General features: G+C 44.0%; 1 long non-coding RNA gene across 1 annotated transcript in view; it reads right to left on the bottom strand.

Moving 5' to 3' along the window:
* The window catches only part of LOC138521579 (uncharacterized), a 43,616-nt gene extending 21,917 nt beyond the window's left edge, over positions 1-21,699 (bottom strand). Inside the window, exons 1-2 of the long non-coding RNA XR_011283076.1 lie at positions 21,619-21,699; positions 4,596-4,827 (exon numbers count right to left, since the gene is read on the bottom strand). This is a non-coding gene — a long non-coding RNA (uncharacterized lncRNA). The remainder of the gene's footprint in view (positions 1-4,595; positions 4,828-21,618) is intronic.
* Between the last annotated feature and the right edge of the window lie 402 nt (positions 21,700-22,101).

Here is a 22,101-nt window from a genome sequence, read left to right as displayed (position 1 = left end):
TGCTTCCATTTCCTTCCCACTCTCCCCCTCCCTTCCATATCTATGTCTTAGCTCTTCCCCTATCTGAAATGTCATCAGGCCGAGTATGATAGTTAATTTCACATCCTTACTGTTCATGGCCTGTAAGAATGTTATTGTATTTTACCTTGTTGTCTCCCTTGCCTTGAAGTGCTTTGAAACACATTGTATATAGGCACTATATAAATAAACTATCATAGCATATCATATCAAACCTTGTTTTAGGGCCTGACCGATGAGAGATGATGGACTAAATGGGCAAGTGGGGAGTAGTCGGACGTTGTTCTCTGCACCTGGGTTTTGTTTTGCTTACGTGCTGCTAATGAGACGACAGTCTAAGGTTGGAAGAGAATGCCAACCACTCACAGTGTCTATATAGCACCATGCTATACAATGTTGCCCAGGCATAGCCACTGTTGTTATTCTGCTATAATCTATATTATACATATCTAGAGGTGGTTCAAGGTTTGCCTGCTAGATAAGGGGCATCCAGTGATATTACTAATACTTGTATGTTATATAGATAGATGTGCTCCCTTAACCAAACCCTCCCTTCAATAGGTTTTACAGTTTGCCATGTAGGATGACATCATAGATGACACATACTGAGGTATAAAACCTTTGTGTAATCAAAACTGAAGTGTGAGTGCATGACTACAGTTTGTTGCTCATCAGATTTTATTTGAGCTGATAATAATGTAGTACTTTGCCATGTCCTTTGAGTCTGCCTGGCGATTTGGGACTGAGAACATTATTGGTAATTCCATCTAGCACATGAGATGCTTCAAGGTGCTAGAGCACATTTTGGTAGCAGTGCGGATGGATCTGGTCCAGTAGACCCGGGCCCAGATCTAGACAGTGGACTATCGACTACTTTCGCCATTAGCCGAAAGATTTTGGAGCTTCCTGTGGAGATCAGTGTGCAATACACAGGTGTGAAAAGATTTGTTCAGCAGGTGCCCCTTTAAAGAAATTCCTGTCCTATTCCCGCAGGTGCCCAAGGTCTGAAGGCGAACCGGTCTGTTGGGGAAGAGTCGATGCCGAGGGACTCTAGCCGAGCCACGGATGTAATTAAAACATTGAAAGTACTTTAAACATTTATATAAGTGTCAGTATTTTTGGGGATAAGAAAGAAAATGAATAAATACCTCGATTCCTGGTTCCAAGAGGGGCAGAATGGTACGCACTAAAATTCCAAATAGGGGTATTATTTAAGGATTCCTCAGGCAAGTCCAAAAAGAAGAGTGCATATCAAACTCCAAAATGGGGTAAAAAGTGAGATGAGATACATTTACTGGAGATAGCAAAAGAAGGCATACACACAAAATTGAAAGTACACAACTGTATGGGGTTATAAATTGGTGAGTGTAAAACTTTTATTGTGTCCAGATTAGGAGATATAAAATGATAGTAAAAAATTAAGATGATGATCACATTTTTAAATCAAGAGATTGACGTCAATCCGGAGGATTCAAATCAAAGGAGAATAATACATATTTAAAGAGGACATTTTTAAAGTGACAATAATAAAACAATGAGACAGCAGAAATTGATAGAAACTGTAAACGAAGGAAGAAAAAGAATATTATTGCATAGATTTTTAAAATTGGTCAAAAATGTGTTTTTTGGTAAGGGACAGTAAGGGACAGTGATTGATGGTGCTTGCTAAAATCAATCAATGTTGTATATTTGATAAAGTAAATAAAAGGATAAAAGGATCTGGTAAGTATTGGCAGTGGAAATCGACTTGTCACCATGGGGGATACTCCCCTTTTACATCTAGCTGGACAATGCCAAGATATACACCCAAAATAAGGCAGTATCACGCGAAGTGAGTGAAGGGCATGACTAATAAAACACTTATGCCGTGGCCCCAGCAAGGCTTGTTGTCAAAAACAGTATTGCAACACATGAAAACTAACTTACATGCCATATATAAGGGGAAGAAGTTACAGGAAAGGTTGGCCATTTTAGAGTTATGGAAGATGTACCAGAGTGAGAAAGCTGATCCACCTGAGAAGGAGCGGATGCTTAATCAACATAAAGGGGAGGATGTTATACTTTCAGCTCCTCTTTCCCCTTCTGAGAACAAGAGTACAAGACACTGAGAAGCAGGGATTTTATCCTTTAAACGAATTTAAAGCAGCAGCGGAGTGTGTTAATCCAACATACAAGCCACTCGCTTATAACAGTGAGAAAAATGTGGAAGAGAGCAAAAGTAGAGAATGCAAATATATGTCAATAAGCGATGAAAGTAAACAACGTGATGAGAGAAAGGACAGACACATAGAGATAAAGGAAGAAGCAAATAGACAAGGATAAGTGATGGACAAGGCTAACGACGTGACAATAGTACAGAATGGATGGGTGGGAGAACAGATATTAATCAAACTAGATGACAAGGGCATCAATGGTGTTAGAGAAAGAGTAGAAAGAGAAGAGTGGGAAAAGAATGAAAGAGAACAAGATAAAGCATACAAGGAAGAGAAAGAACAAGAGAGGTAGTGAATGGAAGAATGAAGAAGGTATGAGGCAAGGAAAGAAAAGAAGAGACCTGAAGAGAAAAAACAAGAGGAGCTAGAAACACAGAGAAAGTACATAGGTCGCAAAGAGGAGAAGGGAAGAATAGATGAACTGGAGTAAGGGACAAAGGGATGACAAAATAGATCATTTGCATGGTGCAAGTTGAAGCATGAGAACAATCGGAATAAGAGAGAGGATCACATCAGCCCCGCGTGGATCTGAAAGGGATTCCGAAAATATAAACATGGGCTGACAAGCATGAAGTAGAACAAAAAAGGAAAGGATTGTGGATTTATATAGGAAAATAAGGGATAAAGATGGGTATAAAACCAAAGAGAATGTCAAAGAATCTCTATTGAAGGAAACAGGAGACAGATCAGATAATGCAATAACAGATGAACATAGAGCACTGTCTTTAAGTAGATTAGATCTTGATGCTGTGGAAAGGGATGGAAGCCATACAAGCTGGGGCATAATGATGTCAGATGAAGTCATGGAGGAAAACTAGAAGGCGTGAAGAGCGGACACATGCAGTTTTCCCCAACTGGGATACCGCCCAACTGTATTTGCGTTACCGCCCAACCGTACAACAGTATTACTGCCAGATCATGGGTTGGGCAGTAAACGTAATTCCCCATTCCCCACTGGGTCCATTGGACCCATGCAGGAATTTCCGGCACAATTAGCATGCGCTAATAGAGCGGTGCTAATTGCGCCCAAAAATGCAAATTTTTCTGGCGCGTTTACCCCCAGCCCTGAGCTGGGGGTAAACATACCATACCCATGTTTGGGCAGACCAATAAATGCAGCGGTATTAGCGTTACTGCTGCATTTAAGAGCTACCGCCAAACTCGTGATGAGACTGAATGTATTGACTTACCAGATCCAAAGAAAAAGAGCACACTGCATATTTTATGCTGCCAATTATAATAACATTACACACATTCTAATAGGCTGTTTTTACCTATATATTACAGTCTTACCCAGCTCTGATAAGACAACACATGGACATTGCAACATTTCTTGGCAATCCTAAAAACAGTCATATTATCAGAATCATTATCGCTATTAACCTGCAGTTTTTGATATAAAATTGTGATTTACAAAAAATAACATTACATATTGAAAAAAACAAGATGTGAATGTTCCAACATATAAGAGACTCACTACATCAGGAAAATCTGAATAGTAATTGTGTTTTCATTCTGCATTATGATTTGTCTTTTCTTCCTCATTATTATGGCATTTAGACACATAATGATTAAAAATGCAGATACAGTGGTTGACAATGGTTGACAATGAAACATTTCTTATGATCCCTAACAAAAGCACAAGTAGCATTGTGAGGAATTCGACCATCCACATGGGGAGTGTGCGCTCGCCTCAGCTTTTTTAAAAATTTTGTAAGAAATGGAATGTTAGTAGAGAAACTTCCGGGAAGTGTGTGGGGCTTATCTGCACACATTTTCCAATGCTCACTGCACAACAAACACATAGTCAAGTGTACCAGCGCAGTCCTCCTGTCATGTTCAGCTGGAATATGACAGCCACGTGTACATCAAAGTATCTCAAGAAGGGGGAAGCCAAAACCTTCCTCCGGCCATGGCCAGCCTAATTAAAATATAAAAGTCTCCATGGATTCGCCCTGCCTATTGTTAAGTTTGTGTGGTGGGAGCACATACTGATGAGAGTTAATTGAAGAAGGCCTACGAAGAGGCCTAGTCACAGAACTAACAAAGGGTGGGTAACCCCAACACCTTTTTGATATGCGATGTGTCACCTTAAAGCTAGCTTCCACCCCTCTGTGTGAAGGGCAGTGAACATCATATCTGGGCTAACTGTTTACAGTAGGCAACCCCTGCAGGGTGATCCCTTTCAAAGGGAAGAAGTATGTGATTTGATGGAGATAGAATGTCTGTTCTCACCACAAACCTCATGTGAGAACTGTGCTTTGATCAGGAGTCACAGAGAGCTCAATTAACCAGAGAGACATGTTGATCCACAACAGACAAGAAGATGGGTGGGACTTAATGGTACATGTTGTCACCCCTTACCTTTCCTGTTGCAAAGCACTCTGATTATGACTTCACACATAACAGAAGATTGTTGGTGGGGACCCCGGATTGGTTCCTTAAGGTAGGCTTAGCCTGCACCAATCACTGGGCTTTAAAAGAGGACTGAGCCCCTCTTTTAGCAGATCATCTGACGTCTTTGAAACGAGTAAGAAGGACTCATGTGTACCCTGGCTGAAGGTGGTGTCCAGTCATTTGATTGAATACAAAGGATCTGTGGAAACAGAAAAATAATATGAGGCCGGGAAGCCCAAAAAGAAACACACCAACACAGGTTACAAAGAACATACAAGTGCTTTACTAAAAGCTACAACAGTTACCAAAGTCAATTGACAAACGGATAGCTATTCGGCTCTCAGAGTAACGTAACGAACTTCAACGAAGGTTCGATGCATTAGTAAGAGAGACCGTACATTGGAATACTTGGGTCTTTTATATGATTTGTCCAGCCCTTGGACAACCCTCTCGCGGGTTAACCATTCTAGGGATCGGGCCTATGGGTTCCTAGCCAGGTCAATCCTATAATATATGCATTTTGATTAGTTTTGCTGATATAGTTGTACATTTACACATAGGTCAGCAATAGGACAAGGTCTCAGTTCGCGACCCCGACAAGTGGCCTGCAGGCATATTAATTATTCATGTGTACGGAGGTCACAATGACCAGAATCTTACTCAGAATGTCATTCGGCCTCCATTTTGATGTTCAGGGTGACTTCCATCGTACAAGAGAACCTAAAATGGCGGCTTAATCCAAGATGGCGACTTACATTACTTCCTCTAAGGTCAAGACCTTGCCGCGGAGTTTGTTCGCATATGATGTTTTAGACAACTTGGCGTAGGCCAATACACATACAATTGCTGAGATAGGAGGCATAATATTGTTTCAATTCCGACAAACCCTCCTTTTGGCCTATGCCAAGTGCTAATATCACTTCTAATACTTTTGCAAATAACTCCATGCATTGTCATCCATACATCCTGAATCATTATCTGTAATGTCTATAGCCATTAGGTCGTTCATCAGAACCTCTTGTAACACAAACTCTTTAGATGCTGTATCTGGGGCGTACATTTTGTGCCCTACTGTGCTCACTGCTTGAGCACAACATCCCCCTAGCATTACACATATACTAGGTAGACATAGAAAACAGCAACAAAGGAATAGCAGGATTCCCAAAATAACCAAGATAACAGAAAGCACCTTCCAACCCCAGGATCGTAGAGAATCCCAGAACCAGGCGCTAATATTCCAATCTCCCACAGGAACATGCACCTCAGAACTAAGGATGTGCAGGTTCTGTATTGCTTTAAAAATTGTCGGTGAGGAGTCTGGTACGAAAACACAGCAAGGGGACCCCACTAATTTGCATACTTCACCACATTCTGCCAGAATGACATCTAATGCCATCCGCTTTTGGAGTGCTACCAATCTTATTGCCTTTCCTTCTAGTGTCATATTGTAGAGTATATCCGTGGTCCGGTTGATGGTTCTCTCCAGTACTCTTGCTAGTCCCCTAATATTTTCAGAGTTTGATATCTGTCCCCAAAATGGCACAACTGATTTCGCTATATCTCCCAATACTTGCCCTGGAGTATCCTCATCCTCGTCCCGCCGTGGGCGAGCCTTAGAAACTTCCAATGTACTAGCTACAAATACCCCAAGTAACAGGATTCCTAAATAACAGGTTCCCTGCCAATCCTTGGGCAACCAGGGAAATGCTGAACTACCACAAACGAAAAAAACAGGCCCCCCTACATACAGAGGCCTGTTCTCCCCAGTCAAGTTTACAATGTTTACACAACCTTCAAAATCTCCCATTAGCCGAGTGCCATTTCTTTGTACACAAAAGGGGACTGAATCAGGGCTATGATTAATAGAGTAGGCAGGAGGCACGGCGTCCTTATTGCCTATCGGAGCCATTTTAAAGGAAATTAGAGTTTGAAAAGGAAGAGATAATTTATCAGATGGCCTAACATAAGCAAAATTAGGTCTACTTCTATTTGCAAAAAGCGAGCATCCCAGGGGAGTCAATTCACGTTTCTCAAAATCATTTAAATTAGTTCCATCAAAGTTCCCTGAGACGCTATCATTCCAACGGCCAAAGAATAGTGCTCTAAGAGAAGAATAGCAAGCAGTCGTTAAAGGTAAAGGGTGAAAATACCATCCTAGCCCCTTGTTCCCATGTTGCGGTAAATGGGTACAAATCCAGCAATTACTCTTATTCAAAATGGCATACGTTGCATTCATTACTATCATTAAAGTGTTATTATGATACTTTCGTCTATGCTGGGTATCTCTAGGTGACAAGGTGTGCAGGTGTGCAGAGGGAGTCAAAGCAGTCGGTACAATCTCAATTGGCAGTAGAGGTTTTAAAGGGTACATTTCTTCGAAGTACCAAAGTCCCACAGCAGTAATTACACAAATTCCAATTATTATTAACACAACACAGCAATATGTTTTCGGGGCCCAGGCACATGGTTCGTTGTCCGAGTTGGTCACCCCCTTATTTACAAGTCCAGTGCGGAGAGCAGCGGTGGAGGTGGCAGGCATCGTAGTTTCTCAATCGACGACCCCAATGGTAGTTGCTGGCGACACTACGGTCGCGTGACTTCTTAGTCCTTCCCAACCCTAGCCAGCAGAATCCCCTTTTTTTTCCTTTTGTTCGAAGGAAACTTTCTTTTACAAGAGAAAACTTTCAATCACTTCTTCTTTCCAAATGCACTGGAAGACCTGTGCCGTAGTTCTATTTTCTTTGTCGAAGGTCGTACCTGGTGGTACCCAAAACTGTTTGATCCGGAAACAAGGTAACGTCACTTCCTGAGGGAGGCGACGCATCGGAGGCGACGGAAGTTGCAGAACTTGAAACAATGTTTTCCGGAAGTGATTTTTCCAAAGAGTGCGGAGACAAAATGGACTGTTCCCCAAGCTCCACAGGCTCAGAGAAATTCTCCGACGCACTCACAGCGCTGTTTGCTACTCCAGGAGCAGAGATTGTAGCATCAGCGAGGGGTTCTGCTTCTTCTGTAACGTGTGGCATCGGGTCAGGAAGTTTCTTGACATGCGTCGCGTGGATCCAATGTTTTTTTTCCAGCCACCCGCACTGCTGTCTGAGTGACCAACAGCACCTGGTAGGGTTCCCTCCAGCGAGGAGCGAGACAGGAAGACCTTTCGTAGGCCTTCATTAGTACCCAACTTCCAGGCTGAATATCGTGTCCTGGGCCCGTAAACCGTACAGGTAAAGCTGATTGGACCTGATGATAAATGAAATACAGGTTTTTAGTCAACTGGTTGCAATAGCCTACAAGCAATACATTTTCTACCTCCCTCAATGCTTTAGGCTTTGGAAGACCACAAATGTTAGCAGGTCTCCCCATCACTACCTCAAATGGAGAAAGCCCAGTCTTAGTTTGAGGTGTGGTACGCATGGCTAACAATACAATAGGTAAGGCATCTGGCCATTTCAATTTGGTGTCGGCACATGTTTTGCAAGCTTATTCTTTAAGATACCGTTATGTCTCTCTACCAACCCAGAACTTTGAGGGTGTCTAGCCGAGTGAAATCGCTTTTCAATGTGTAACGCTGTGCATATCTGCAAAATTACTGCTGCAACAAAATGGGGACCATTGTCCGACCAAATTACCCTTGGAAGCCCAAATCGTGGAAAGAATTCTTTTACCATAGTCTTTGCAGTGGTCATGGCAGTAGCATCTTTAACGGGGAAAGCCTCGACCCATTTACTAAAAGCACAAATAATCAGAAGAACATATTTTAGATTGTTACACCGTTCCATCTCAATAAAATCAAAGTGGATGACCTCGAAGGGAACAAAAGGGGGCCCAAAGCTACCCCTTGGAGTTACTGTCCCCTTCCCCACATTGTGCTGTAAACAAATCATACAATTCTGAACATGTCGCTGTGCAGTCTTCAAAATTTTATCATTCACCCAGACTTGTTCTAGCATTTTCGTGATCTGTTGAGCACACAAATGCGTAGGACCGTGTGCGATCGTAACCATTGCCAGCACATATGAATCAGGGAGCAACCATTTTCCTTCAGATGTATCCACCCAACACCCATCATCATACAGTTTCCCCATTCCTTCGGCCCACCTTTTAGACTCTTCTATTGTGGCATCAGTTTGAATATCTCGCACAGACCCAATACCCTCATCCATTACATAGGCATCTTTTGTTTCCCTTAGAGCATACATATCTGCGCTAAGGTCTGTAGCCGTTCGCCTAGCCATCTGGTCAGCAAAAGCGTTCCCTTTTCCCACATCATCTATGACCTTACGATGTGCTGCACATTTCATGATCGCTAACTGCCTAGGGAGTGAGAGAACTGAGGGCAGTCAGGCTTATGACCCTCCAGAACAGGTGTCCTGAACTTAATTACAGTAATGGAAGGAGGCGTGTGCACCTAGATTGGGCCTTCTTGCTGCACATTGACACCTGCCCATGATAGAGAAAATAGAAACCCGGACAGAAGCAATGCCTATGCTGACAACCCTGCATAGGAAGATGGAGGATGAAGCTGATGAGACAGAAGATGACTGGTTCTCATCTCTGTTTTCTTGGGTTCCAAACTGGCTGGTGAATGCCTTCAAGCTACTCCAAGCAATACTAGTGTTGGTATTGCTACGATTCTGTCTTATTAGGATCATTATGGGACAATGCAAGAAGACAGCTAAGAAAGCTATTGGGATGATGGTAATGATCGATTTGAATGGGGACCATACACAACAGACTGAAGAGACCACCTGTGAGAACATAAAGAAGAGTTTGCTGGCACACCTAAGGATGACATTTATTACCCAAAGGATCATAAAAACTATACTGGATGTTGGGTATTCTGTCAACCAGAATGCTGTAGAATGCTGTCACATGACCTGGATTGTGGATGAGCATATAAATTATCCAAGTGACCTGAGAGTGCTGACAAAAGTATGGATTGTGAAGAAACCAACATATAAAGAGAAAATAAAGAAGATCGAAAAGGAGAAGGTGTTTGAGGACTAAACCAGAGGGGGGAATATAGAGGAGCATATGGACACATCATCCTTAGCTCCCGCCCCCTCACCTCCAACATGTTGGAACTGCAGGAAAATAGCCCTATGTTGGACACCAGTTATTGCCCAAATACCGCACAGAGTGTATGAGAGATGATATGCACTCAGACAACTGTATCAAATGTGCTGTTGCGCTGAAAGGGGAAGAATGTCGGCACACCATTGGACATCAAAGAGCTATAAGTGAAATCGGAAAAGGGTAGAGTGAGGCCATGAAGGAAAGACACAAAGACGCACTGAAACAATATGCAAATACTTAAAGAATGAAGATGTAACTCTAGTGATAAGAAAAACACATAATTGAATACAAAGAAATCGTATGCACTAAAGAAATAAGTGAGGACAGATGAAGTTAATGTACATACACAGACATGTAAAGTAGCTGAGACACATAGAAGCTTGCTACAGAAGAAAATATAATGTCACTAAGGTGGCCATGAGAAAAAGATGGAGACCAGCCTTATGTTGAAAGCAATCAAGCAAACTCAGAGACAGACCAGGGTTGCAGAGTCAGGAGACGATGGAAACAGCTTCTTGTGAGGAACAAAGAGTAGTCTATTGGCCTTGGATCAAGGATACGACCTAAAGGAACAACTGTAAGGCAAAAAGGGAGTCAAGAGGATAAACAATTTATGTAATACATATTTCACTTAGATTAATCGAAGAAGAAAACATCTGCAAGTGCCAAGTATGGGACAATCAAGGATGCAAAAAGCTTCTGTAAGGAATAGCTACCAAGTCTCCTGAGGCAAAGAGGAGTAATGACACATAGCTTAATTGAATCAAATAGCAGTAAATAAAAGGTCGAAATTGACAAAATAGTAGTCTCCTCACACGTGATTCAGAAGGCAAAAAAATGGGCTATTCATTAAGATCCAGATGTAGATAATGGTGTACCTACACTCCCGTGAAAGTCCCAGAACAGAGACAGGCTGCAAAGTCAACTATAAAGAAGAAACCTTGGCTTAGGGCCTGACTGATGAGAGATGATGGACTAATTGGGCAAGTGGGTAGTAGTCTGACATTGTTCTCTGCACCTGAGTTTAGTTTTGCGTACATGCTGCTAACAAGCCAAAAGTCCAAGGTTGGGAGAGAATGCCAACCAATCAGAGTGTCTATGTAGCAACATGCTATACAATGTTGCACAGGCCAACCTACTACTGTTATGCTGCTATAATCTGTATTATATGTGAGAGGTGGTTCAAGGTGTGCCTACTAGATAAGGGACATCCAGCGATATTACTAATATTTATATGATATAGAGGTACATATGTTCCCTTACCAATCCCTCCCTTCAATTAGTTTTACAGTTTGCAATGTAGGATGATGTCATAGATGATGCATATGGAGGTATGAAACCTTTGTGCAATCAAAATGTGAGTGTGTGGACTACAGTTTTTTGTTTGCCTGATTGCCCGACTTTATTTGAGCTGACAATACGGTAGTACTTTAACATATTCTTTGAGTCTCTCTGGTTATTTGGGTCGTAAATCATTATTGGTAATTCCATATACCACATGTAATGCTTCAAGGTGCTAGAGTACAGAAGTGTCATCTCTAGCTTCAGACAAGAGCCCCAGGATTGCTCAAAAAACTATTTGCACTGCACACTAGCCGGAGCAGCAGCTTAAGATTCCCAAATCTGTCTGAGCAAGTACAGGTGGCCACATTGACTGCTTGCCAAATCAAAATTGCAGTGGATCTTCATCCTTACCCAGAAGACATGTGTCGATAAGATATGCATCAATGATGTAGTCTGCAGTGGACTTGCTGATTTGTCATAGGGGCCCTGATGCATACAGCAAGTTGGAGTGGGGGAGGAGTCTGTCCCAGAGCCGCTTACCGTTTTACCCACTCTCTGAAAGCTCACCATTATTATTATAATAGCTTGTTTATAACACACTTAATACCAGGGATTGGTCTCTAAGCACGGGATTCGATGCGTTGTTTTGCTTCCAAGACAAACGTGTTGCCCCTGAGCTATCCCCCCTCACCACAGTGGTGCCTGAACTAGTGTCAGAGATTGTGGTGTATGAGTGTGCACTATCCGATAAAAGTCTTTGCCGTGGTGGATTCCCACAATGGGTTAACAATCACTTATGTTTGGCTCCTAGTTCTTGCTATAGCCGGGCTTTTAAGCACCTATTGTGTGCACTCTTACACATGACTACCAACTTCTCTTGTCAATGCCAAAACATTGTGTTTTCGAGAAATCGGGATATGGGCGGGCACATGAATCTTGAATACTTATAATATTAATGGGTATATCCACTTTTAGGCGTCCACCAGAAACCTGAGAAGCACTATTTCAGGAAATATATCATCAAAAAGAATTCTGATGATTTAAATCATCAGAACTGACTGGGGACGCCATGATGTAGTCACAACTACTGCATAGTGCACACATTTAGGATTAATACATGTTTTTGAAATTGAAAAACCGCCTTTGGATAATCTTCATAAGCATCCTTTATTGGTGCAACTGCCATGTTCTCGTAGCCGAGGTGGCAGAAACCATAGCCGATGCATGTGGAACCACGGGTGCCGGACCGGTGGAGTGAGGGGAATGTCCCTCAAGTCTTATTGCCTGCTCAATCATGCGCAGATGCCCGAAATTAAGCCTTATTGGCTCTCTTCCATTGATAACATGTTATCATTTTCCAAATCATGTATTAATCCTAAATAATGTGTACTATGCATTCGTGTTCACCACATCATGGCGTCTCCAGTTCTGATGATTTAGCTCATCAGAACACTTTGTGTTTTCCTCATCTTTTACCCAAAACGTTTAAAACACGCCACCTTGACTTTAAATCATGGTCTCAAAAAGATGGTGGCATGAGCCAGCCCATTGAAATATTAAACCTGCATCTGTTTGGAGGTGCGTGCAACATGTGTGGAGCTATCTGCTGCCCCGGCATGCTGTCAGCCTCACAATGGTCTTTGCATACGACTTTATTTAACTGAGGTAACACTGTATTTGAACTAGTACTACCATGCATGAGACACAACATGGGGCAGGGCATTCACAATGCGAACAGTTATCAGTAAAATGTGGGTTAATCGGCCCAAGGCTGTTGGGGGGGGCATTTGGGACATGTGCATTCAAACTAGACAAACAGATGATTGCAACGTATCCATCTGCTGTGGTTTACAGATGCTTGCAGGTGGAAACGGAGTGGATCATGGGAGCATGATCTCTAGGACTGGTGGGAGTCCAAGTGGTTGGTCAGGATTCAGCATCACAGAGCCCAAGGGTGAGGTCTGTGGGGAATGGGGGCAGTAACTCTGGCTGCTCCATGAGGGCGTTGAGTGAAGTTGATACAATTGGGATGAGTGGGGTTAGAGTGTGGTAAGAGGGGTAACAGCTGTGGGCGCGCCATGAACAGGAGTTCACGAAGTGCCCAGGAGAAATGGTAGGAGAGGATGTTTAGAACAAGAGTGAGGATGGCGAGGGCATTCTATTGGCTGCAGAGTGTAGCAGTTGAATTGAGTGTGTCTGCTATTTTTCTCAATCCACACAATAACTGGGCAGTAGCAACCAAACAATGTACACAGGTGTGCAAGTAGCTACCATAAAAAGATGGCTTGTTTGCGGCTGTGGCTGTACTGGTCTTGTAGTCAGCCTTCTGACAGCTTCTTGGTAACCCATGGTGTGCAGAGTTGTTTGTCAGAATCAAGTTGTGGTTTTCCCTAACGGCATCCCCTTGCACTACCCTTTCTTTTTTTTTTTTTTTTTTATCTTTGTGAGCTCCTTATTCAACCATTTGTTTGCAGATTTGCACACACGCGGCTACTTGACTGGACCTGCAGAGCGATTAGTACTGTACTTTTATCATGTTCTTTCCACTACCTCACACGTTTTTCCACTAGCTCCCCCAGGAGAGACCCACAAAACATCATTACTGCCTCTGGCAAAGCTTAACAAATTCCTGGATCTCTTCCACCACACATGTTACCCTGGAAGATGCGCCTTTACACCTGGAGCAATGGAAATACACCTGAAGGCAGGCACAGGGCGGGACAAGGTGGCCTGCATAGCTGTGCATCTGCAGCGCTTTGCATTACTGGAATGTGTGCTCCACACCACTGCCATTTGCATGGTCTCCAGGAGCTCTGGCAGATCTGAAATAGGGGGCTGGAGTAGGTTATTGGGGAGGATGGAAAAGTTCAAGATAGATTTGCTGCTGCTGTTTTGATGTGTGCATAAGTACAGTCCCATGAGCATTACATGTGGGTCAATGTCCTATGTCGAGAGCAGGGCTTTAAGTGGGCCGGGGCCTGCCCGGGCTCAGCCCGGCAGGCTCCAAAATCTCGTTTTGAGGCGGGTACCTGCTGGGCTCACCAATCTCCCCTGGCAGCCCTGGCCACTACACAAAAAGGCTTTTTTCTAAAGCCTGAAGCTCTTGCTCGTGTGCAAGAGCTTCAGGCTTAAGAAAAAAATGCCTTTCAGCCATAATGGTGGCACTGCACCTGCAAGGCTTCCCTTTAAACAAGAGATGGCCATGGGCCAGCGCCACCATTAAGGAGAAAACTTGAGGCTGCTGGAAGCAGAGGCCTTGTTTTTTAAATTCTGAAGCTCCTGCGCATTCACTGGAGTTTCAGTCTTTAGGAAAAAGGCCCCAGCTTCCAGCAGCCTCACCCTTTCAGCATTAATGTTGATGGTACCCCTCCCCCGCCTGGCAAGCCCATAGAATATAAATGCAGAGGTCAGCACCCTCTCCCCCATGGGGAGAGGGTTCTGATCTCAACGAAAAGCTGCCTGGCAGGGGTGCCATTAGCCCATTGAGCTATAAAATGAGCCGGGGCTCGTCAAGGGGGCTTGGCCTAATGGGCCAGCGGGTGACCCGCCCGCTGTTAGGCCACGCCCCCTTGATGAGCCCCGCCTCATTTTGTAGTGCCGCTTAAGGCCCTCGTCGAGAGCATAGAGTCGAGCATTGTTAACCCATGGTGCCAGGGTGATTTGGTCGGGCTCTGGTATGTAAGTTGTTTGTAAAGGTGGAGTGTTCTGTAGTTTAATGTCTGTCGGAAAGGTTGATCAATTTCTATGCGTAGGGGGCTCAGTTGCTATATTTATTGTGTGTTGGACCAAGAATTTAAATATGATATGCAAACTGCACAGACAATATTGAAGCCACAACTTGGTTTGAAAAAAGCATAAGAAAACATTAGAGGTCAAAGCAAATCATTAAAAATGCCTGAATAAGCAAAGCAATCTGGCCCCCTCCTCATGCTCCTACCATTGGCCTCAGCAGACGAGCACCATTTCCCTTTCTCATGTTGCCTCTGTCAACCCCACACCTGACCCCTTCCTCTCTCTGCCGCACAAGCCCTCTTTTTATCTCTCTGTCTCATGTGCACTCTCTCTCTCTCCCTTTCTCTCTCGCACTCTCTCTCACACACGCTCTCTTATGCCCTGTCTCTTTCACTCTCCCTCTGACGTGTACTCTCTCTTTCTAGCTCCCTTTCTCTCTATTGCATGCAAGTGCACTCTCTCTCACGCACTCATTTTTCTCTCGCATGCTGTCTCTCACGTACGTGCACTCTCTCTCTCGCTTTCTCTCTTTCACTCTCTGTCTTTCTCATGCACACTCTCTCCATACCTGCCTACATTTGAAAATCAAAATTCCTGAGATGTATGCCCCGCCCACAGCCACACAAGACCCCGCCCATTTGCCCACGGCTCCGCCCACACGCCCCGCCCTCCTGTCAAAAAGGTAAACTCAGTTGTTGTAGCCTTCAGTTTGTTTACTATAGCACTGAAAATAATTAATTCTATGCTATAGTAAGCAAAATGAAGGCGGCGCCGCCGCCGAAATAATAGTACTTTCAATCCATGTCATTGGATTGAAAGCACTATTATTGCTGCAGCGGCGTCCTCAGTGTGTTTACTATAGCACTGAATTAATGATTTTCAGTGTTATTGTAAGGAAAAGGAAGGCGGCGCTGCCGCCGAAATAATAGTGCTTTCAATCCATATCATTGGATTGAAAACACTATTATTACGGCGGCGGTGCCACGTTCATTTTGCTTCCCATAGCACTGAAAATAATTCATTCAATGCTATAGTAAGCAAAATGAAGTCGGCGCCGCAGCTGAATATTATCATAGTGATGCAGGGAGAGGGCATGAAACTTTTCGCGCCGTTTCCGGTCCCGTCATATTCTCCAACTGATTGGCTACCGGCGGCAGCTACCGGCGGCAGCCAATCAGGTGGAGAATATGACGGGACCCAGAAAGAATCTCAAAATTCCTGAGATTCACTGAACTTTTCCAGAGACCCAGAGGAATGCTTGAAATTCCGGAGTCTCCGGAAAAACTCTGGAGGTTAGGCAGGTATGACTCTCTCTCTTTCTCTCTCCCTCGTGCTCTCTTTCTCTTGTTCTCTCTCTTTCGCTCTCTCTTTCTTTCTCACGCTCACTCAATCTTGTTATCTCTATGTCTCTCTTTCTCTCACTGTCTCTCTCATGCTGTCTCTCTCTTTCTCTCTCTCACTCGGGCACATGTGCTCTCTCTTTCTTTCTCTTTTGATCTCTCTCTAATTCACTGTCTCTCATGCTCACTCACTTTTTCTCTATCTCTCCCTCTCACGTGCGCTCTCTCTCTCTTTTACTCTCTCTTTCTCTCTCCCTCTTGTACTCTCTCTTTTTAACTCTGTCTTTGTCTCTTAATCTCTCTCTCACTTTCACTCACTCTTCTGACCCCTCGCTCCCTCTCTCTCTCTCTCCTAGGATGATGAGGGGAATAAACCTTTGGTTTAGAGAGAGGGCTACCTGAGGTACGAAAACCCCAGGTGAAAAGTTCACCGTTCTTAGCACATTGGCTGGCACTCACCCCAAATTGCTCAGGCGTTGCTCTCAAAGGGCCTGATGTGACCTTTGCCCATCAGGCAATGAACAGTGTTTTTCCAGATGTGTAGAGGAGCAGGTGGATACGTCATCCCTAGCTCCCGCCCCCTCAGCTCTGTCATACTGGAGCAGCAGGAGAGGGGCCCTATGTGGGACACCAGGTATCATCCCAATGTACCCTCGCATTGAAAAGGTGGAAGGATGTCTGCACACACCATTGGACATCATAGAGCTATAAGTGAAATCGGGCAAGAGCAGAGTGACGTCATGAAGGAAAGATACGAAGACGCATTGAAAGATATGCAGATACTTATACAATAATAGTGTGACTGGAGTAACAAGAGAATAATTTAATCGAATATGAAGAACTAATATGCACCAAAGAGATAAGTGAGTAGAAATGTAGTGAATGTATCCACGCAGAAAGGCAAGGTAGTAGAGACATATAGAAGCTTGCTGCAGAAGAAAACATAACACGGCTGAGGCGGCCATGATGAAAAGATGGATGTCAGACTTGTATTAAAACAAGTTGAGCTACCTCAGAATCAGAGCTGCAGAGTCAGGAGACGCTGGAAAAACAGTTTCGATGAAGAGCAAAGAGGACTCTATTGCCCTGAGATCAAGGTTTCCACATCAAGGAATAATTGCAAAGCCCAAAGGGAGTCAAGAGGATAAGACATGTATGTAAGACATATTTCTCTTAGATTAAGCAAAGAAGAAAACATCTGCAAAATGCCAAGTATTGGACTGTTAAAGATGCGAGTAGCATATGTAAGGGGAGCAGGTACGTCTCCAGAGGCCAAGAGTAATGGCACCCAGCTTAATTAAATCAAATTGCAGTAAATAAAATGGAAAAATCGTGATCTCCTCACACGTGATTCAGAAGTTGAAAACAAGGGCTATTCATTCAAACTTCAAACGAAGATGATGGTGTACCTACACTCCCTTAAAAATCCCAGAACAGAACAGGCTGCAAGGTCATCTATAAAGAAGAAGCCTTGGCTCAGGGCCTGAAAGATGAGAGATGATGGACTATTAGGGCAAGTGGGTAGGAGTCTGACATTGCTCTTTGCACATGGGTTTCGTTTTGCTTACATGCTGCTAACGAGTCGAAAGTCCAAGGTTGAGGGAGAATGCCAACCAACCAAGAGGACTTATGTGGCAATATGCTATACATTGTTGACCATGCAAATCCACGGCTGTTATTTTACTATAATCTGAATTATATAAATTTAGAGGTGATTTAAGGCATGCCTACCAGATAAGGGGCATCCAATAGTATTGATTATATGTATATGATATATAGGTACATATGCTCCCTTAACCAATCCCTCCCTTCAATATTTTTTACACTTTGCCAGTTTGTTGTTTGCCAGATTGCCCTACTTTATTTAATGATAATAATAAAGTAGTACTTTGCCATATTCTTTGTCTGTCCGGTTATTTGGGTTTGGGATCACTATTGGTAATTCCATCTAGCACACAAGACACTTCAAGGTGCTAGAGCTCCGGTGATTGAACATGACCAGAATGCCTGGTCAGTTCTCCCAGGTGTCTCCACCAGTGTTTGCAGAAGACCTCCAATCCCTCTCACACAGTGCACAAAGCCACTCGCAACAAAGCAATGACCCCTAGAAACCCTCTACCACCCTCTAACCTGGTGTTGATGCAGCTCTATAACCTTTGCTTCCGAATGAAGCTAAAACATACAGGTGAATTTTTATTGGGAGGTGGATGAGATGAGGAGCATGAAAAGATAAAAAGTGGCATGCAGAAGCATGCTCATAATGAAAGAAAGGGACTGTGCAATTAAACAACACGGACATCTCAGATTTGCAGTGTCTCTAGCCGCTTACTAAGTATTGATCTCTGCCAGAGCTCATATGAAAGAGCTACTGAAGGCACCACGGCAAAGGCAGGTACACAGAATGTATCTAGGTGTACTGATGGTAGGGTCTATCCTTCAAGTGATGGAGAAAGGCCTTCAGGGTTTTTCATTGACATGAGGCGGAAACTGTTCCCATAGGGAGTGGCCTGGAGCAGGAAAGGGACTGCTTATCCCCATGAACAGCTGTTGCACTCGAAAGAAGGAGGAAGTGAAGCTTTTTTTGTGAGATAAGGTGGAGTAGATTGGTTTTACAACATTTGATATGATTTCGACGATGTGAGTCATAATTGTGTTTTCATGGTTTAGAAGCTGGTTCCAAAAGTCATGAATGTACATATATTGTATGCAATATAAGTGCCTTTAGACGGTCTAGTCATTTTCAAATAATGCTTCAATGGCTCACAATCATGACGGAAGATATTAGGGGCCGGAATCATCTGCGCAGAACATCAGGGATGTGCGTCTGCAGTGTAGTGGGGTGCTCGGCCAGTTTACGTGGTTTTGCACGCAGATTGATCAAAATATGACAACAGTTACGGGAAATGGTACGCATGTTCTCAGGGTGCCAGTTACAGTTATGGGGGGAGCAGCAGAGTGTCCCTGAGGTGCTGGCTTGGTTGTGGGGTACCCCAGGCATTTTCACTGGACATGTGTGTTCGCGGCCACAGAGCACGCAAAGGGAGGTCAATGTCAGTGGCGGCTGGTGAAATTCTGAAGTGGTGGGGCGCTAAACCTGGAATTAGAAAGTGCATGCAAGTGAGCGTAGCGGGCGAGCTGAACCGACAATAGGGGGGTTTGCTGGGGTTTTCCCCCTATGAAAATTTGGAAAAAAGGGTTACATGTATGCAATTTACAGTACTGTTTTCAAAGGAAAAGGAGTACAAATGTATTGATTTTACAGGCAGTTTTTAAGAATTAAGTTTTCCAATACTCCAGGTTCTGTTACAATTCAAGAGCATCATTCAAATCTGCTTTGCGGGTGAGGGAGTGGCAGGCTATCCTATAGGAGAATGCTGCAAAGACAACTCAGCAGGTTAGGTGACTGTTGCTGAGATTATGTTTAGACCTTCTTATAAATCATATGCTTTTCTCTAATCCTGCTGCAAAATGTGCTGTAAAATGTGTTGTTTCGACTGGGGGATGGGTACAGCTCCCTCACATCACTGTTTGGTAATCTCTACCCCCATACCAAAAATCAAAGGCTGCCACCCATTAATATATGCACTGTAAGTGAACATATCTTAAAGTGAAATATACACATTCAGTTCAATTGATCTTTCCCTTCAGAAGAAAGTGCACAAGACAAATGAGTATTTGCCTTTCAAAAAATGTAACCAACACTGGAACAATAACCTAAAAGAGTTCCAATAACTATACTGGCAAAGAATAAAAAGTACACACCTTGTAAACCCAAAAATTTATATTGAAATATTTCAAGGAAAACAAAATCCAAACAGTAGACATGTGCTTTGATGACACTTTCATGTGGGCTTGTAGGTAAGCTTTTGCACTGGAAACATGCTAACATGGGGTGAAAAATGCTAGTAGCCGAACACTTGACTTGAGTGATCAAACTTTTTTGAATGCTAGCCTCAGATACACCTAAAAGGGGTTGCGTTCGCACCCGGAAAAAAGTGGGTGGATGCTATCCACCCATATGTGTCCTCTCGACTTGTGCCCTGAAAATCAGCATAGGCCTGAGAGAATATAACCTCTCAAGTCTCCAGTCTCCAGTACTGAATCCTCTCTTCCCATATCCTGGGCACATAGTCAAGACTCACTTGCCCTCTCATCCTACCCTTCTCACTCCCATGTTTGGCTTTCAAGAATATTCTATTTTACAAAGAGAATTTGAAAAGTACACAAACCATGTTAAGGTAGTCATACAAATATATAAATCCTTCTCGAAATATGCTAGGCAAAAAGTTTACATTTGTGGCATTAATCACCCCACCTTGAATGGAAGACTAAAAATACCAGGATGCACTTCAGCAGAAAGCCCTTGCTGTGCTTGAAGCCTTCAAGAGACAGCTAGAGTAAACTTCAGATTTATTTGGAGGAAAAAGAAAAACATAAAGACTGTTTTTCTTTTTCCTACAAATGTACTAATTATGCATAGGCTTGTAAAGGCTCCCAATATACCCATGGCCGCCCTCACCTGTGACTTAACTCCGTCTCTGACCCTCCGAATAACAGTGAGACAGCACTGCAGGCTGAGAGAGGAGCAGAAAGGACATACACAGTACGTAAGCGTGGAACATGAGGTGCGAGCAAAGAGGGGGAATACGAGGCAGAGTAGATGGGGCCAGGGGTAAGTGCAGAGCCGGCGGAAGTTGGGGGGCAGTAGATGTCGAAGAGGTGGGTAGATTGGGGAGAGCAGGAGAGGTTATGCTATAAGGGGAGGCTATAACATGTGGAGGTGGTAGGAGATGCTGCTGGAAAGAAGGGGGGTCGTAGTGGTGGGGGTAAACAAACGAGGGGCTAGGAGGGGAGTCAGAGAAGGAAGGATAAGTTAGCAGTTGAAAGAGTCGGACAAATGGTAAAGGGGAGGTAAGAAGGGAAGGGTGTGTGTTGAAGAAGAACACACAGAAGACGGGGCGAGGGGGGCTAAGAAGATGGCGTGGCAAATGAGATTAGCAGACAGGTTGAGAAGGGGAAGGGCAGCGCGTGTTGGTGGGGGAAATGTAAGCGGGGCAGACGTGTAAGTGGGGGTTAACTAGAATGGGCTATGGAATAAAATTGCCAATAGCGGTCAGGGCTTGCAAATGTAGCACATTAAAATAGAGGGGACGAGGCAGAATAATAGGTGGCCGAGAGCGAGGGTTCAACATTAATTTATTCAGACTAAACAGAAGGGAGATACAAATGGGAGATAAATGGGCAGGCCGGGTGTAAAGGGAGAGAAAGCGCACGAAGGGGCAAAGACGACACGAAAGTGTAGCAGCCGAGAAAGCAAGTATGGAGAGCGCTTCCAAGCGCTAGCCCCCTTCAGTGCAAAGGCGTCACTGAAATCCGGCCCCACGGTGGCAGTCCCTGGCTGAACAAAACAATGCTATACTGCAGTGTTCTTCAAACGGGTGGGACGGGCCCTCCCAGATGGCTGTTTTTATTATAAAATATAAGTATATGTTCTACTACAAGAGCCTGCTCCCCCACCCCCTTTGGACACCATCAAACGCCGACCTCCTTTTACTTACCGATTACAGTAACTGGCCGTGTGAAGTGGGCCCTCTCTGCTGTCCTGTTCTACGGCCTGGTTGGGTAGCTGCCTGAAACACTTCCTAAGAGAGACAGAAGTTCTAGAAGGTGGCAGGCAACACCCACGTCACTAACACGCTGGTGCCCATCACCCAACCCCGAATGTCATAGGCTGGCAAACAGCCAATGACATTCGCAAAATACCTGTTGCTAGCTATTTCCCGCCCCCTTTCTAAAGTAAGAGGCTGGCTGGTGCGCTGTTTGCGCACAGATTATAATCTGGCGGGGCCACCCCTCTAGCGCCCCGCCAGTCTCCTATATTGTGTGGTGCAACGTAGAGTGCGTGGAGCTACGAGCTCCATGCATCTACAATACAAAAAAGGTGCGTAAAAGGGGACGCGCCCCTGTGTTGTAGCCAGGCCCAGTCATCAACATTGCAGAGCGGTCTGAATCAGACCCTGCTCTGCAATGTTGATGATTCG

This window comes from Ambystoma mexicanum, chromosome 13 (genome assembly GCF_040938575.1).
Source record: "Ambystoma mexicanum isolate Mex_15411 chromosome 13, UKY_AmexF1_1, whole genome shotgun sequence".
Lineage (NCBI taxonomy): Eukaryota > Metazoa > Chordata > Amphibia > Caudata > Ambystomatidae > Ambystoma > Ambystoma mexicanum.
Note: the sequence above shows the minus strand (reverse complement) of the source record. Positions and strands in the feature narration are given on the sequence as shown.